Source organism: Mandrillus leucophaeus, unplaced genomic scaffold, assembly GCF_000951045.1.
Source record: "Mandrillus leucophaeus isolate KB7577 unplaced genomic scaffold, Mleu.le_1.0 Scaffold192, whole genome shotgun sequence".
NCBI classification, from domain to species: Eukaryota; Metazoa; Chordata; class Mammalia; order Primates; family Cercopithecidae; genus Mandrillus; species Mandrillus leucophaeus.
In genome coordinates, this window is record NW_012101943.1 from 2,753,221 (window position 1) to 2,759,481 (window position 6,261).

Sequence of the window (6,261 nt, forward strand, 5' to 3'; positions counted from 1 at the left end):
AAAAAAAAAAAAAAAAAAAAATTCAGGACCAGATGGATTCACAGCAGAATTCTACCAGACATTCAAAGAATTGGTACCAATCCTTTTGACACTATTCTACAAGATAACAAAGGAACTCTCCCTAATTTATTCTATGAAGCCAGTATACCAAAACCAGGAAAGGACATAACAAAAAAACAAAACTACAGACCAATATCCTTGATGAACATAGATGCTAAGATCCTTAACAAAATACTAGCTAACTGAATCCAACAACATATCAAGAAGATAATCCTCCATGATCAAGTGGGTTTCATACCAGGGATGCAGGGATGGTTTAACATACACAAGTCAATAAATGTGATACACCACATAAACAGAATTAACAACAAAAATCACATGATCATCTCAATAGATGCAGAAAAAGCATTTGACAAAATCCAGCATCATTTTATGATTAAAACTGTCAGCAAAATCAGCATATAAGGGACATACCTTAATGTAATAAAAACCATCTATGACAAACCACAGCCAACATAATACTGAATGGGGAAAAGTTGAAAGCATTCCCTCTGAGAACTGGAACAAGACAAGGATGCCCACTCTCACCACTCCACCTCAACATAGCACTGGAAGTCCTAGCCAGAGCAATCAGACAACATAAAGAAATAAAGGGCATCCAAATCAGTAAAGGAGAAGTCAGACGGTCACTGTTTGCTGAAGACATGGTCAATTACCTTGAAAACTCTAAGGACTCCTCCAGAAAGCTCCCAGAACTGATAAAAGAATTCAGCAAAACTTCTGGATACAAGATTAATGTACACAAATCAGTAGCTCTTCTATACAGTCAATAGCAACCAAGCAGAGAATCAAATCAAGAACTCAACCCCTTTCACAATAGCTGCAAAAAAAACCCAAAAACAAAAAACTTAGAAATACACCTAACAGGCTGGGCTGTGGCTCAAGCCTGTAATCCCAGCACTTTGGGAGGCCAGGGCACGTGGATTACTTGAGGTCAGGAGTTCGAGACCAGCCTGGTCAACATAGTGAAACCCCATCTCTATCAAAAATACAAAAAATCAGCCAAGTGTGGTGGTGCACGCCTGTAGGCCCAGCTACTTGGGAGGCTCATGCAGGAGAACTGCTCAAACCCAGGAGGTGGAGGTTGCAGTGAGTCGAGATCGTGCCACTGCACTTTAGCCTGGGCAACAGAGCAAGGTTCCATCTCAAAAAAGAAAGAAGAAGCAAAAAAAGAATATACCTAACAAAGGAGTTGAAAGACCTCTACAAGGAAAACTACAAAACACTGCTGAAAGAAATCATAGACGACACAAACAAATGGAAACACATCCCATGTTCATGGACAGGTGGAATTAGTATTGTGAAAAAGACCATGCTGTCAAAAGCAATGTATAAATTCAACGCAATCCCCATCAAAGTACCACCATCATTCTTCACAGCACTAGAAAAAACAATCCTAAAATTCATATGGAACCAAAAAGGAGCTTGCAAAGCCAAAGCATGACTAAGCAAAAAGAACAAATCTGGAGGCATCACACTAACTGATTTCAAACTATACTATAAGGCCACAGTCACCAAAACAGCATGGCACTGGTATAAAAATAGGCACACAGACCAATGGAAGAGAATAGAGAACCCAGAAACAAACCCAAATACTTACAGCCAACTGATCTTCGACAAAGCAAACAAAAACATAAAGTGGGGAAAGGACACCCTTTTCAACAAATGGTGCTGGGATAATTGGCTAGCCACATGTAGGAAAAATTAAACTGGATCCTCATCTCTCACCTTATACAAAAATAAACTCAAGATAGATTAAGGGCTTAAACCTAAGACCTGAAACTAAAAATTCTAGAAGGTAACATTGGAAAAACCCTTCTAGACATTGGCTTAGGCAAGGATTTCATGACCAAGAACCCAAAAGCAAATGCAATAAAAACAAAGATAAATACCTGGGACCTAATTAAACTAAAGAGACTTTGCACAGCAAAAGGAACAGTGAGCAGAGTCAACAGACAACCCACAGAGTGGGAGAAAATCTTCACAATCTATACATCTGACAAAGGACTAATCCAGAATCTACAACGAACTCAAATCAGTAAGAAAAAACCAAGCCCATCACAATGTGGGTAGGCTAAGGACATGAAGAGACAATTCTCAAAAGAAGATACACAAATGGCCAACAAACCTATGAAAAAAATGCTCAGCATCACTAATCATCAGGGAAATGCAAATCGACACCACAAAGTGATACCACCACACTCCTGCAAGAATGGCCATAATTGAAGAATCAAAAAACAGTAGATGCTGGCATGGATACAGTAAACAGGGAACACTTCTGCATTACTGGTGGGAATGCAAACTAGTACAACCACTATGGAAACCAGTATGGAGATTCCTTAAAGAATTAAGAAGTAGAACTAACATTTGATCCAGCAATCCCACTACTGGGTATCTACCCAGAGGAAAAAAAGTCATTATTTGAAAAAGATACTTGCACACGCATGGTTATAGCAGCACAATTCACAACTGCAAAATCATGGAACCAACCCAAATGCCCATCAATCAACAAGTGGATAAAGACACTGTGGGATGTGTGTGTGTGTATACACATGTGTGTATATATAATGGAATACTACACAGCCATAAAAAGGCATGAATTAATAGCATTTGCCATGACCTGGATGAGATTGGAGACTATTATTCTAAGTGAAGTAACTCAGGAATAGAAAACCAAACATTATATGTTCTCACTGATATGTGGGAGCTAAGCTATGAGGACACAAAGGCGTAAGAATGATACAATGGACTTTGAGGACTTGGCCGGGGGTGGGGGGTCAAGGGATTAAAAGACTACAAATATGGTGCAGTGTATACTGCTCAGGTACACCAAAATCTCACAAATCATCACTAAAGAACTTACTCATATAACCAAATACCACCTGTACCCCAATAACTTATGGAAAAATAATTTTTTTTTTTTAAACAGTCTCCCTCTGTTGCCCAGGCTGGAGTGCAGTGGTACGATCTCGGCTCACTGCAACCTCCACCTCCCAGGTTCAAGTGATCCTCCTGCTTCAGCCCCCCTAGTAGCTAGGACTACAGGCACGCACCATCATCCCCGGCTAACTTTTGTAATTTAAGTAGAGACAGGGTTTCGCCATGTTAGCCAGGCTGGTCTCAAACTCCTGACCTCAGGTGATCCACCTGCCTCGGCCTCCCGAAGTGCTGGGATTACAAGCGTGAGCCACCGTGCTTGGCCAAAAAATAATTTTTTTAAAAAAGTCACTGCCCCCTCCAAAAAGGAAAATTACAAGAAGCTACATTAGCTGGGCACTGTGTTGCATGCCCATAGTCCCAACTACTCAGGGGGCTTAGGTGGAAACATCACTGGAGCCCAGGAGTTTGAGTCCAGCATAGGTAACATAGTGAGACCCCCAACTCTAAAAAGAAATTTAAAAGTAAAATAGTAATGAAACTACAGAATAAACAGTCTCTTCTCTAGAACAGCAATGCTTTGATATAATTCAAAACGCATCAACTATGAACATATAAAACTGAATGCAGAAGTCACAAACAATTTTAAATTATAAGATTAGAATTCAAAGAAATTTTACTCTTCTAAAGCATTAATTTAGGCTTTGTTTCCAAATATCACAGGAATATTCATTTACCTTTGTTATTAAAGATATTCCAGTGGAAGTTGGAGAAGCTCCAACCTATGGTGACTTAGGTATTTTCACAGGAATAAAAATGTCTTAACTCAGCAACCATTTACTGTGAATTTCTTTTTCTCTTATAGTCCCTATGAAACTTTACGGCATAGGATGTTTTACTCTTCTTTATACCTTCCTGTGGTAGGTTGAACATTGGCCCTCAAAGATACATAGGTCTTAATTCCTGGAACCTATGACTGTTTCATGATATGAAAAAAGGGGCTTTACAAAAGTATCTTGAGATGGAAAGAGTATCCCTGATTATCTGGGGGGTCCTTAATATAAGTGTCCTCATAAGAGAGGCAGAGGGAGATGTGACTACAGATGAGAAAGTGATATGATGATAGAGTGATGTGCTGTGTGGAAAAGAGCCACAAGCCAAGGAAGACAGGCAGCCACTACAAGCTGAAAAAGGTAAGGAAATGGATCTTCCTCTCAGAGCCTCCAGAAGGAATTGGGCCTGCAACACTTTGACTTTAGCCCAGTGAAACTGATTTCATACTTCTGACCTCCAGAACTAAAAGAGAATAAATGAGGCTGGGCATGGTGGCTCATGCCAGTAATGCCAGAACTTTGGGAGGCCAAGGTGGAAGGACTGCTTGAGCCCAGGAGTTTGAGACCAGCCTAAGCAGCATAGTGAGACCTCATATCTACAAAAAAAAAAAAAAAAAAGGAAGAGGTGACTCTCTTGAGTACATCTGCACTCCCCTTTCTTGAGTGTGTACTTTTCACCAAAGGGGAAAAAAAAAAAGAAACAAAGGCAGAAAGAATAAATGTGTGTCATTTGAAGTCACTAAATTTGTTGTAATTTGTGACAGTAGCTATATGAACTAAATACAGCCTTCTGACAGTTTAGCAATATCTGTACATAATCTGCCCTAAAATACTGAACAGAATTAACATAAAGACCATTCCAGTTCAGATTTATCAAAATTCTCCTGTATTTTCTACTGAGTAAATGAAAAGATCTTAAATACACAGAAATCACTGAAAATGTAGTTCTTTAAAGCACATAGGGAAAAAGCAAAAAAGCAGTAGTATCTTCAGTCGTATTTGTAGTTCATAGTGTCAGTCGCAGAAAAAGTAGTCATGACTTCAGTACAAAAACACAACTCAAAAACTTCATGGGTTTGGCACAGTGGCTCGTGTGTAATCCCTGCCACTTGGGAGGCTGAGGCAGGAGGATCACTTGAGCCCAGAAGTTCGAGGCTGCAGTGAGCTAAGACTGCGCCACCGCAGTCCCGTCTGGAGAAACACCCTGCATGGATCATAATACAAAGTGAGAGACAAGAACCCACAACGTACTTACATGGGCTTGATTTTACTTTTGCTTTACAATAGCTACAGCAATCTAAGGTAAGAATACAAACCAGATACGTAACATAGCTGCACTCACAGGGAATACTTTCCTGAATACTCAGCAAAAAGATAAGTGGTCCATAAATGTTTCAGAGGATTTCTCACTTAAACCGTACTTGACTGCAAGTTACTACTGTTTTACTCGGCCATAGCTTTTAGTGACTTTTTAAACAATTTCAAAAAGTAAAGTCACTACTGTTTTACTCGGCCAAGCTTTTATTGACTTTTTAAGTAATTTCAAATTACTAAAGAAAACGGCCGGGCACGGTGGCTCACGCCTATAATCCCGGCACTTCGGGAGACAAAGGCGGGTGAATCTCCTGAGGTCAGGAGCCTGACCAGAATGGTGAAACCCCGACTCTACTAAAAACACAAAAATTAGCCGGTCGTGGTGCCAAAAGCCTATAAACTCGGCTACTCGGGATGCTGAGGCTGGAGAATCGCTTGAACCCGGGAGGCGGAGGTTGCAGTGAGCCGAGATCGCCCCACTGCACTCCCGCCTGCGCGACAGAGTGAAGCTCCATCACGAAAAAGAAAAGAAAAGAAAGAAAAACAGGAGCAACATTTTACAAGTTACACCATCTTTTAATTTTACATCTATGGAAGCTGAAGGCTGCATTTTGGCAGAGACAAGCTAAAGAAAACACAAGAATGAGTAACGTCTAACACCGCTTCTTCCCGTGAAAATGAGAACACTCACAGTACCTACCTCTTTAGATAACCATGTGGTTTAAACGATATAATAAACCAGTTGCTGGTATCCTACCAAATCCCATACTACGGGACGTCTCTTCCCAAGAGAAAATCTGCTTTCTGGCCTACGAAAGGATTATACTAAACTCAGACGGTGGTGGAGAGAGTATCCGCGGAGAGTGAAGAGCAGGAGGAAACACGTCTTCCCCTGAAAATGAACAAGGGCGTTTGGCTTTTTTACTGAAAAATGCCCCAGAGGAAGTGCTGGGAACAGCAACGGCAACAGCAGCCTCACCCGCAGAAGGTTCTTTGGCCAGGGCCAGCAGGTTTGACCCGGTGACTCCCACTGCGAGGCGAGACCTCCAACACGTGCACACTCCGACCAGACCTCCCACGTCCCTCCTAGCTCCTGCGATACATGTCCAGCGACTTTAGCTTTCTAGACTCAACCACGGCGTCGCCGCTCGTCGAGAGGGCTGCCCATCCCGGGGAC

The 6,261-nt window shown here is 41.3% G+C and overlaps 1 protein-coding gene across 1 annotated transcript in view; it reads right to left on the reverse strand.

Moving 5' to 3' along the window:
• Positions 1-6,261, reverse strand: part of WDR89 (WD repeat domain 89) — a 56,523-nt gene that overhangs the window by 48,701 nt on the left and 1,561 nt on the right. Inside the window, exon 2 of the mRNA XM_011978285.1 lies at positions 5,785-5,893. The gene's annotated coding sequence lies outside the window, so the exon portion shown is untranslated. The remainder of the gene's footprint in view (positions 1-5,784; positions 5,894-6,261) is intronic.